The sequence below is a fragment of the Schistocerca piceifrons genome, chromosome 3, assembly GCF_021461385.2.
Source record: "Schistocerca piceifrons isolate TAMUIC-IGC-003096 chromosome 3, iqSchPice1.1, whole genome shotgun sequence".
NCBI classification, from domain to species: domain Eukaryota; kingdom Metazoa; phylum Arthropoda; class Insecta; order Orthoptera; family Acrididae; genus Schistocerca; species Schistocerca piceifrons.
The window spans coordinates 575,535,789-575,548,607 of NC_060140.1; the positions used below are offsets into that span (position 1 = coordinate 575,535,789).

At 43.6% G+C, this 12,819-nt stretch overlaps 1 pseudogene; it reads left to right on the top strand.

Moving 5' to 3' along the window:
* Positions 1–9,516: 9,516 nt before the first annotated feature.
* Positions 9,517–10,033, top strand: LOC124788852 (annotated as a pseudogene).
* Positions 10,034–12,819: the final 2,786 nt, after the last annotated feature.

Consider the following 12,819-nt stretch of genomic DNA (forward strand, 5'->3'; position numbering starts at 1 on the left):
TACCAAATTTTTTTCCTTAACAACACCCTTACATGTTTTTAACACTGTTTCTGGCCACCATATGTAATGCCTGCATTCCATAAGCACAAAGGACCCCTCAAAAATGACAGAGATGTTAGTAAATTCATAACTTTCTGCAGGGTATTAGCTCATTATATATAATATCATCAGACAGTAGATTCATTCTGTATGCAGAAACAGACACTCACACAATGCCCTGCCAAAGGTGACAGGAAAAACATTAACTTCCTGAAAGGGATATGCACACAACGCAATGCATACAGGGATTGAATTCATTCATACAGCCAAGAAACGAGGGTTGCTACACTTTAAACTACCTATGCTCCTCTAGTTACCAACACCGCCCATCCAAAAGACACACGTGTAGATCACTGTAAATGGGACGCGTTTTAGCATTTTTGGCAGGATGGTTACAAGGAAAATAATTATGCTTGTACAAAAAATTTTATTAATTTTTGCACATGCATTACCATACAGAAAGTAATTCTTTCTTTACTTCTGTGTTATGTAGTTTGAAGAACACCCAACTTAATTTGTAACTTGCAATTTAAATCTACATCTGAATCAACTAATTCTCTTTCCTACTAAAAATGTGATAGATACAAAAAGGAATATTCTCGAATTTTGTGTCTAATATTCTTACTGTAAAATATCTCTTTTTACTGCTTTAAACATTAGCTCTGTTCTTTTTTGCAGTTCTTCTAGCTAAGAAAAACTGTGAATTTTAAATTTTCCTTTTATTTGCTGCGTAACACTATTGTTAAATCAATGTATTTAGTCCTAAGTGTATACTATAAGCCCTCGTGCTCCGCATTCTGGTGGAATTTCTGTATAAAACTTGAAGTTTACAACTTTTGCAAATGAGTGTCCATTAAATGTTCAGTGAAGAGCCAAAGAAACTAGTACACCTGCCTAATACCGTGTAGGGCCGCCGCGAGCACGACGTTGCGTAGACTCGACTAATGTCTGAAGTAGTGCTGGACGGAGCTGACACCATTAATCCTGCAACTGTATTTTTCTTACTTGTCACTTCTTCTTCCGTGTGTTTTTGCTTTTAGGAAGCTTTATTGTCGAGTGCTAGTAATAGTGTTCCATAGATTTCGTGTTTGTTTTGAATCCAGTCAGAGAGAGTCCCTTTAGTCAGCCATAGTGCCAGTAGTGCTAGTGTTTGTTTTGAATACATTCCAGAGACAGGTACTGCTATTTTCATTGTTTTCTACAAGAAGTGTCTAGTAACCACAGTTTCGTCAAGTATCAGCGCCTTTAGTGAATTAGCAGTCTAGTTAAATGTTGATTAACTCTCTACAGTAAATTGATTTCCTAGGATGGACAGGATGTGTGACTGCTGTGTACGGACGCAGGAGGAGCTGGCCACTGTTCGCGAACAGCTGAGCGTGTTGATGGCCGCGGTCAGCCGTCTTCAGGCTGCTGCCTCGGAGTGTAGCGGCAGTGGGGAGTCTGGTGCGTCGCATGGTACACCCCAGGTGTTACATGCTTCAGCCACTGTCCCTGCTGTCGAGACATCTTCGGGGGGTACCGGGCGCGGTTGGGCCACCCTCTCCCCTAGGGGAGTCGTGGGTTCAGCGGCGTTCGCGGCGCACGAGGCGGAGGGTCAATGTGGAAGCTGGCTGTATGGCATCGCCCGCTCTGCCTGTGAGTGGACATGTGGCCAGTGTTCACTCTGTCTGCTTGCCGGGGGGTCTCATCCAAGATGTGGAGGAGGCCCTGCCGGCGGCGATAGAGAGCACTGGGTGCACCCGTCTGCAAATTGTTGCTCATGTCGGCACCAATGCCTCCTGCCGTCTGGGTTCAGAGGTCATCCTCAGTTCATGCAGGCGGTTGGCGGAGTTGGTGAAGGCGGAAAGCCTCGCTCGCGGGGTGGAATCTGAGCTAACTATTTGTAATATCGTTCCCAGAACCGATCGCGGTCCTCTGGAATGGAGCCGAGTGGAAGGCTTAAACCAGAGGCTCAGACGATTCTGCGGAGATCTGGGGTACAAATTTCTCGACCTCCGCTATCGGGTGGAGAAATGTAGGGTCTCCCTGAATAGGTCAGGCATGCACTACGCGTAGGAAGCGGCTACAAGGGTAGCGGAGTACGTGTGGAGTGCAAATGTGGGTTTTTTAGGTTAGGGAATTCCCTCCCTAGGCCCGACAAGACGCCTCCTGAGACGCGGCAAGGTAGGCAAAATGCAACAGGGAATAACAATATTAATGTGCTAATGGTAAACTGCAGGAGCGTCTGTAGAAAGGTCCCACATAGTACTAGGGACAGAAAGTTGGCTGAAATCAGATGTAAACAGTAATGAAATTCTAAACTCAGACTGGAATGTATACAGCAGAGACAGGTTCGACAGTGAAGGGGGAGGCGTGTTTATAGCGATAAGAAGTGCAATAGTATCGAAGGAAATTGGCGGAGATCCGAAATGTTAAATAATTTGGGTGAAGGTCACGGTTAAAGCAGGCTCAGACATGGTAATTGGATGTCTCTATAGGCCCCCTGGCTCAGCAGCTGTTGTGGCTGAGCACCTGAAGGATAATTTGGAAAATATTTCAAGTAGATTTCCCCACCATGTTATAGTTCTGGGTGGTGATTTTAATTTGCCGGATATAGACTGGGAGACTAAAACGTTCATAACGGGTGGCAGGGACAAAGAATCCAGTGAAATTTCTTTAAGTGCTTTATCTGAAAACCACCTTGAGCAGTTAAACAGAGAGGCGACTCGTGGCGATAACATATTAGGCCTTCTGGTGACAAACAGACCCGAACTATTTGAAACAGTTAACGCAGAACAAGGAATCAGCGATCATAAAGCGGTTACTGCATCGATGATTTCAGCCGTAAATGGAAATATTAAAAAAGGTAGGAAGATTTTTCTGTTTAGCAAAAGTGACAAAAAGCAGATCTCAGAGTACCTTACGGCTCAACACAAAAGTTTCATCTCAAGTACAGATAGTGTTGAGGATCAGTGGACAAAGCTCAAAACCATCGTACAATATGCGTTAGATGAGTATGTGCCATGCAAGATCGTAAGAGATGGAAAAGAGCCACCGTGGTACAACAACCGAGTTAGAAAACTGCTGCGGAAGCAAAGGGAACACGGCAAACATAAACATAGTCAAAGCCTTGCAGACAAACAAAAATTACGCGAAGCGAAATGTAGTGTGAGGACGGCTATGCGAGAGGCGTTCAATGAATTCGAAAGTAAAGTTTTATGTACTGACTTGGCAGAAAATCCTAAGAAATTTTGGTCTTATGTCAAAGCGGTAGGTGGATCAAAACAAAATGTCCAGACAATCTGAGACCAAAATGGTACTGAAACAGAGAATGACAGACTAAAGGCCGAAATACTAAATGTCTTTTTCCAAAGCTGTTTCACAGAGGAAGACTGCACTGTAGTTCCTTCTCTAGATTGTCGCACAGATGACAAAATGGTAGATATCGAAATAGACGACAGAGGGATAGAGAAACAATTAAAATCGGTAAAAAGAGGAAAGGCTGCTGGACCTGATGGGATACCAGTTCGATTTTACACAGAGTACGCGAAGGAACTTGCCCCCCTTCTTGCAGCGGTGTACCGTAGGTCTCTAGAAGAGCGCAGCGCTCCAAAGGACTGGAAAAGGGCACAGGTCATCCCCGTCGAACGTCGAACAAAAAAATGGCTCTGAGCACTATGGGACTCAACATCTGAGGTTGTAAGTCCCCTAGAACTTAGAACTACTTAAACCTAACTAACCTAAGGACATCACACACACCCGTGCCCGAGGCAGGATTCGAACCTGCGACCGTAGCAGTCCCGCGGTTCCGGAGTGCAGCGCCAGAACCGCTAGACCACCGCGGCCGGCGAACGTCGAACAGATGTGCAGAACTATAGACCTACACCTCTAACGTCGATCAGTTGCAGAATTTTGAAACACGTATTATGTTCGAGTATAATGACATTTCAGGAGACTAGTAATCTACTCTGTAGGAATCAGCATGGGTTTCGAAAAAGACGATTGTGTGAAACCCAGCTCGCGCTGTTCGTCCACGAGACTCAGAGGGCCATAGACACAGGTTCCCAGGTAGATGCCCTGTTTCTTGACTTCCGCAAGGCGTTCGATACAGTTCCCCACAGTTGTTTAATGAACAAAGTAAGAGCAAATGGACTATCAGACCAGTTGTGTGATTGGATTGAAGAGTTCCTAGATAACAGAACGCAGCATGTCATTCTCAGTGGAAAGAAGTCTTCCGAAGTAAGAGTGATTTCAGGTGTGCCGCAGGTGAGTGTCGTAGGACCGTTGCTATTCACAGTATACATAAATGACCTTGTGGATGACATCGGAAGTTCACTGAGGCTTTTTGCGGATGATGCTGTGGTATATCGAGAGGTAGTAACAATGGAAAATTGTGCTGAAATTCAGGAGGATATGCAGCGAACTAACGCATGATGCAGGGAATGGCAATTGAATCTCAATGTAGACAAGTGTAATGTGCTGCGAATACACAGAAAGAAAGATCCCTTATCATTTAGCTACAATATAGCAGGTCAGCAACTGGAAGCAGTTAATTCCATAAATTATCTGGGAGTACGCATTAGGAGTGATTTAAAATGGAATGATCATATAAAGTTGATCGTCGGTAAAGCAGATGCCAGACTGAGATTTATTGGAAGAATCCTAAGGAAATGCAATCCGAAAACAAAGGAAGTAGGTTACAGTACGCTTGTTCGCCCACTGCTTGAATACTGCTCAGCAGTGTGGGATCCGTATCAGATAGGGTTGATAGAAGAGATAGAGAAGATCCAACGGAGAGGAGTGCGCTTCGTTACAGGATCATTTAGTAATCGCGAAAGCGTTACTGATATGATAGATAAACTCAGTGGAAGACTCTGCATGAGACGCTCAGTAGTTCGGTACGGGCTTTTGTTGAAGTTTCGAGAACATACCCTCACCGAAGAGTCAAGCAGTATATTGCTCCCTCCTACATATATCTCGCGAAGAGACCATGAGGATAAAGTCAGAGAGATTAGAGCCCACACTGGGCTGGAATAGAAGGGAGAACCGATAGAGGTACTCAAGGTACCCTCCGCCACACGCCGTCAGGTGGCTTGCGGAGTATGGATGTAGATGTAGAACGTTGTTCATGAATCCATAAGAGTACGATGGGGTGGAGATCTCTTCTAAACAGCACGTTGTAAGGCATCCCAGATATGCTCAATAATGTTCGCAGAAGAGCTTCTGTGATGTTTGGAAGGTAGGAGACGAAGTACAGGCAGAACTGAAGCTTTGAGGACGGGTCGTGAGTAGTGCTTAGGTAGCTGAGATGGTAGAGCACTTGCCTACGAAAGGTCCCGAGTTCGATTCTCGGTCCGGCACACAGTTTTAATCTGCCAGGAAGTTTCATTCAGCGCACACTCCGCAGCAGAGTGAAAATCTCATTCTGAACTACACAATGGATTGTTTGCTTGACCCTGTGCAAGACTGTATAAGTGTGTGAAACTCCAAGAAACAGTATTTACGATGTGATCCAGTGTACTCTGTGCCAACTGCTTCTTTTGGTCTCAAATTGGGTTTAATTGCCATTTACAATTTGTCTACTGTTGCAAAAAGATTACTTGCAAGCTGACTGATGCACAAGTAAATCTTACATTCAGGCACGAGAAAAGATGATAAACTTTGTTCTGTTTGCCTCGAGGACCTTAGCACAATCTCCAACGAGGACAACATAAGCATTATACAGGAGTGTTATACTATAGCTGGAGAAACGTATTTTTATCAATTAAGGACGTTGTTTTCCAAAACTCCGTCTAATATAGATACTTGCAAATTAGGAGTGGTTCCCACAAATAATGTTAGCCCACATGGCTTAAGAAAAAGAAGCAAGCCATTTCCTATTAAAGTAATCACTCCCTTAGGTGCAGTTGATGTGTTACGTACAGACGAAAGAAAACTAGAAATGAAGGAAACTGAATCCATAAAACGAAAACAGGGTGAAAACAGCGGCCACAGTGAAGAATAGAAACTCCATATCGGAAAAAGACGAAGCCATTATAGATGTGCAACCAAGTCTTACTTATTACTTCAAAGACAGATTATGGAGAAATATGCCTGTGAAAGGGGAGTATAAAATATCAGGAATTACTGTAAACAGCAATGGAAACTGGTCACATGCTATAGCACTGACAGAAATCGACACATCCTGGATGATAACTCCCATTCAGACCAACTTAAAAAATGGTTACATTGTACCTAAATGTGGTGGAATGGACGACCTGAACCTAGCAACATAACACTCGTTTGTGAAGTTTATATTTAATGGGCACTCGTTTGCAAAAGTTGTGAACTTTAATTTCAGGTCGGTTATTCTACAATAACGTGAAGCAGTAGAGTTGTCAACATGCACCCAGAAGATTTGGAATGCTTTAACGACAGTGTTACAGAGGAAATTAGAGGAAAATGCTCTCGGCTAGAATAATTGGAAGAAGGAACAGAGCTAACTATTAAAGCCATAAAAGAAATAGTTTACAGGAAAAATTAAACACGTATTATAATTCAAGTACTTACCATATTTGTATTTGTCAAATAACTAGGTGGAGGAAGAAAGCACGACCTAACTATTACAGCCATAAAAGAAATAGCTTGTAGGTAAAATTAAATTCAGGTGTATATTTAAATTATAACATAAAAATTAATCTGAATGTTATTAAAACTACATCAAACAAATACAGAGAAGAGTTGTTCTCTGCCTACATCTACATTTACATTTATACTCCGCCAGCCACCCAACGGGGTGTGGCGGAGGGCACTTTACGTGCCACTGTAATTGCCCCCCTTTCCGGTTCCAGTCGCGTATGGTTCGCGGGAAGAACGACTGACGGAAAGCCTCCGTACACGCTCGAATCTCTCTAATTTTACATTCGTGATCTCCTCGGGAGGTATAAGTAGGAGGAAGCAATATATTCGATACCTCATCCAGAAACGCACCCTCTCGAAACCTGGACAGCAAGCTACACCGCGATGCAGAGCGCCTCTCTTGCAGTGTCTGCCACTAGAGTTTGCTGAACATCTCCGTAACGCTATCACGCTTACCAAATAACCCTGTGACGAAACGCGCCGCTCTTCTTTGGATCTTCTCTACCTCCACTGTCAACCCGACCGGGTACGGATCCCACATTGATTAGCAATACTCAAGTATAGGCCGAACGAGTGTTTTGTAAGCCACCTCCTTTGTTGATGAACTGTATTTTCTAAGGACTCTCCCAATGAACCTCAACCTGGCACCCGCCTTACCAACAATTAATTTTATATGATCATTCCACTTCAAATCGTTCCGTACGCATACTCCCAGATATTTTACAGAAGTAACTGCTAGCAGTGTTTGTTCTGTTACATATAATCATACAATAAAGGATCCTTCTTTCGATGTATTCGCAATACATTACATTTGTCTATGTTAAGGGTCAGTTGCCACTCCCTGCACCAAGTGTCTATCCGCTGCAGATCTTCCTCCATTTCGCTACATTTTCTAATGCTGCAACTCCTCTGTATACTACAGCATCATCCGCGAAAAGCCGCATGGAACTTCCGACACTATCTACTAGGTCATTTATATATATTGTGAAAAGCAATGGTCCCATAACACTCCCCTGAGGAACGCCAGAGGTTACTGTAACGTCTGCAGACGTCTCTCCATTTGAGAACAACATGCTGTGTTCTGTTTGCTAAAAACTCTTCAATCCAGCCACACAGCTTGTCTGATATTCCGTAGGCTCTTACTTTGTTTATCAGGCGACAGTGCGAAACTGTATCGAACGCCTTCCGGAAGTCAAGGAAAATGGAATCTACCTGGGAGCCTGTATCTAATATTTTCTGGGTCTCATGAGCAAATAAAGCGAATTGGGTCTCACACGATCGCTGTTTCCGGAATCTATGTTGATTCCTACAGAGTAGATTCTGGGTTTCGAGAAATGACATGATACGCGAGCAAAAAACGTGTTCTAAAATTCTACAACAGATCGATGTCAGAGATATAGGCCTATAGTTTTGTGCATCTGCTCGACGACCCTTCTTGAAAACTGGGACTACCTGTGCTCTTTTCCAATCATTTGGAACCTTCCGTTCCTCTAGAGACTTGCGGTACACGGCTGTTAGAAGGGAGGCAAGTTCTTTCGCATACTCTGTGTAGAATCGAATTGGTATCCCGTCAGGTCCAGTGAACTTTCCTCTTTTGAGTGATTTCAGTTGGTTTTCTATTCCTTGGACACTTATTTCGATGGCAGCCATTTTTTCATTCGTGCAGTGACTTGGAGAAGGAACTGCAGTGCGGTCTTTCTCTGTGAAACAGCTTTGGAAAAAGGTGTTTAGTATTTCAGCTTTACGCGTGTCATCCTCTGTTTCAATGCCATCATCATCCCAGTGTGTGTGGAAATGTATATACAAAAATTTAAAAAAAAGTTTTTCCTACCAGCATATGTGTTTTCTTTGGCACTAACCTCTCAATAAATCCTAAAAAGTGTCGTATTAAATGCTCTTAACGATTTCTAGTTGGATGGGAATAGCGGGTAGTGGGTGACCTTGAAATGTAATTGTAACAAAGACAGCTGAAAGTGTAGGTAGCCTCGTTTCGTTGGTGGAGGTTGAAATTGGAAGAGCTATTTTATTTTTTGGAATGGTAGGTGAAAAATCTTAGGTAGCCATATTGGGTCATAAATAATAGCGATAAAGATAAGGGTTACGTAAGTAAACAGGCAGCTATGTTATGGCAGTTGGTCATAAATTATAGCCACTTAGATAAGGCAGGCCTATACATACATGGAAAATTTGGCAACCACGCAGGCGGGCAGCTAAGTCCCAGCCAATGCAATAAAACCAGATGATGAAATGACACTGTTTCAGGGACTTTACAGGTCTCATACAGATACGATTTTATGTATGGACTGAAGCGGCGAGTGAAAATTTGTACCACGGCCGGGAATCGAACCGGGTGTCCTGCTTACAAGGGTGGCGCACTAGCCACTAAGCCATGCTGGCATAGTAGTACACACAACTACACCAATTACTTTGCCAAGCCTCTCTCCTCCATCCAGATTCTCATTGCCGCCCCAGTCTACTTTAAATTCCCCCGTACAAACGAACAGATTTTCAGAGGCTCTTTATGTTCAAAAAGAGCACCTCAGAATGGAACATAAATAGGGGATCCAGCCTGAAACCCTGATCAGATACTTACACAAATGAAATAACACACTTTCAGAGAATTAACAGGTATCATACAGATATGACTTTATGTGTATGGACTGAAGCGACGAGTGAAAATTTGTGTTAAGGGAAGGAGGGTGTAGGCAGGCCTCCTCCAGGCATGCCAGGGTAATCCATGCAGTTGTGTGCACCACTGTGGCAAGAGGGCTTAGTGGCATTAGTGTGTGTGTGTGTGGGAGGGGGGGGGGAGGACTTGGGTATTGTTAACTACCATTACTTAATAGGTTCCGGGGAAGCTTGCTTTCGAAACCTGTAAGCATGACAACCCTGAGGCCCTTTAATTGTTCAAATGTTCAGATTCAATAATGTGATTCTAGACCCACTGACTGAAACTTATGGACTGTCTTTCTACATGCAATACTTTGCTCACTGACCTGAATATTTTCAATGGGAGAATCGGCAAATGGGGAATTTATGGGTTAGATTATGGGCAAGGCAAAGGGCCACAGAGAAAGCTGGCATGGCCACGTGGCAGCACTGAATGTGTCACCAGAATACCGTCGAATGGGGTTGGCAACAACATCAGTGGCCTGGTTCGAGGACGTGTCGGAGGAAAAGGGCGCCTGCTTCGTTGATCTTTCCGTACGTCTCCAACGAAGTTGCAATAAACATGTACAAGATTCTAGAGTACATCGTGTACAGAACTGTTGTAGAATATTATTCAGGTGATCCCGATGAAAATGCTTTTAATATACGAAACACACTATCTAGGGACGTGAAGAAAAAGTCAATGATTTCGGTGAGTCATCCTGTGCGATCAGACGAGGTGGTCTGACGACAAGTTGTCTACTGAACGTCCTTCGGAAAGGCGTTTGACATTCAGTAGATTGTTCTTTGCCAAAAACTGGCAAAGCATCTTGTAGGTAACAAAATACCTCTGCTAATTTTGGTTCAAAAATCTGACTGGAAAGACGATCTGAAATTTTCATTTCCGAAGTGATTTCTACAGTGTACTACTTTGCAGTTTTGAGCTTTTGAACTGAACTGTGCTGGAAGATGAATACATATTTGAGAATTGGAAAAGGTCTGAAGTACAACTGGGTGCAGGTAGTAAAGTTTTTCACTAACAGGAAAAAAAGTGGCTAACGCACCAGCCTAGTAAGCTGGAGACCCGAGTTCGATTTCTATGCCTTGGTACAAATTTTCGCTCGACGCTTCAGTCCATAAACATAAAACCATATCTGAATGAGACCAGTAAAGTCTCTTAAAACAGTGTCATTAATTTTTCTGTAAGTACCTGCTCCTGCGTTTCAGGCTGGTCCCCCATTTACGTTCGATGCTGAGGTACTATCCCAGAACATGAAGAGCCTCGGCAATTCTGTTCGTGTGTAAGGGGGAATTTAAAGTAGACTGGGGCTGCAGTGAGAATTTGGATCGAGAATGGTTCAAATGGCCCTGAGCACTATGGGACTCAACTGCTGAGGTCATTAGTCCCCTAGAACTGAGAACTAGTTAAACCTAACTAACCTAAGGACATCACAAACATCCATGCCCGAGGCAGGATTCGAACCTGCGACCGTAGCGGTCTTGCGGTTTGCAGCGCCTTTAACCACACGGCCACTTCGGCCGGCTGGATCGAGAAGAGAGGCGTGCCAGGTTGATCGGTGCAGTTGTATGAAATGCTGTGCCAAGGTGCCTTAGTGGCTTATGCACCTCTCTTAGTGAGCAGGTGACCCAGGTTCGATTCCAGGCTTTGGTACAAATTTTCACTCGCCGCTTTCGTACATGTACACAAAATAACACCACATCCCTGTTTTTTAATTTCCCGCCTTTTATATCTCACGCAGCTTGTCTAGAAGAAGGGGGACGGTGGAATGTGATGGGGATGGGCGGAGGTGATCTGGCAACATTACAGAGTACGTTTCAACTGCTGTGTTCGTCCTGTGTCCGTGTTTTAAGGACTAGTGTCGTATATGCGCTAGTAGTAGAATATGTTAGCGTGCAAAACTAATTTTCACTACTGGACATTAGAACTGCATCACAATGAAGGCGTTATGCAACAAATCTCAAATTATCAGGAACTGTACTACACGCTTCAATATGTACATTACTAGCATTTGAGGGCAATTGTGCAAAGTAGGTAGAGGTGACGCTACCTGCGTAATGTATATAAGGAAAGATTCTACGGAGAGTTCTTCAATCAGCAAACGTATTTTGTTGTTGTCAGAAGACAATGTTACGCCCTGTGCATGAAGTAGAAAGGCCCAGCAAGGCGTGCCGGAATTCGACAGCATCAGGATCGTTGCCTGTCGAGACAGGTTTAACGTTCCGTAGTGTTGCTGTTTCCATTTGTCCGAATCCCAAGTCTGTGAGGTAAATAGAGTATCCATAGGCAGAGAATGGCCTTCATCAAAGCCAAGCGTCTAGCACACGAGAGGAGAGACGTATTTTTCACTTGGTTGTGCAGTATAGTACAGTCAAGTGACATATGTTGAGTTTGGAAACGGGCTTGTTTTGCAGGAAAAAATTATTAGTACGCACAGTGCGACATCTGAAGTATTACGGACGATAACACAGTGATCATTGTTGCAGTTTCAGAGACGGATGCCCCGATAGTAGTTAGCCCGGTGAGGACACTGCACACGGGAGTGGAAAAGTGGCGTCATGTCGCGTTCTGTCTACAGGAACACGATGAACGAGTCCGTGAATGGTGACTCCGAGAAGAACGAATGTTGCCAGACTGCGTTCGTTATTTTCATGTGGACCCAGCATATGGCATTATGGTACATTCTTCCCCTCATATACATCTGCATCTATATGTATACTATGCAAATCACATTTAAGTGCCTTGCAGAGAGTTCATCGAATCACCTTCACAATAACTCTCTATTATTCCAATCTCGTACAGCGCACGGTATAAAAGAACAGCCATTTTTTTCCGTGCGAACTCTGAGTTCTCTTATTTCATTATGATGATCGTTTCTCCCTATGTAGTTTGGCGTCAACAAAATATTTTCGCATTCTAAAGAGAAGTTTGAAATTTCGTGAGAAGATTCCACCGCAACGAAAAATGCCTTTGTTTTAATGATGTCCACTTCAAATCCTGTATCATTTCAATGACACTCTTTCCCCTATTTCGCAATAATACACAACGTGCTGCCCTTCTTTCAACTTTCTCGATGTACTCCGTCAGTCCTATCTACTAAGGGTCCCACATCGTGCAAAAAAAAAAAAAAAAAAAAAGTTCAAGTGGCTCTAAGTACATCTGAGGTCATCAGTCGCCTAGAACTTAGAACAAATTAAACCTAACTAACCTAAGGACATCACACACATCCATGCCCGCGGCAGGATTCGAACCTGCGACCGTAGCGGTCGCTCCGTTCCAGACTGTAGAGCGTAGAACCGCACGGCCACTCCGGCCGGCCCTGTTTTTCATTCGAGACAATTTCGTAACGGTTGCTGGCGTTGCTGCCATGATGAAAATAATGATATTATTTATTTCAATTCAAGCCACATCTGGTCCAAACTTACATTGTTAATTTGGAAGGAGTGGAGATTGTCTCTCAGGAAGACGTCAAGTGAATTTTTATCTGCTTTTTTGAACAGGTATATCTTTCGTTT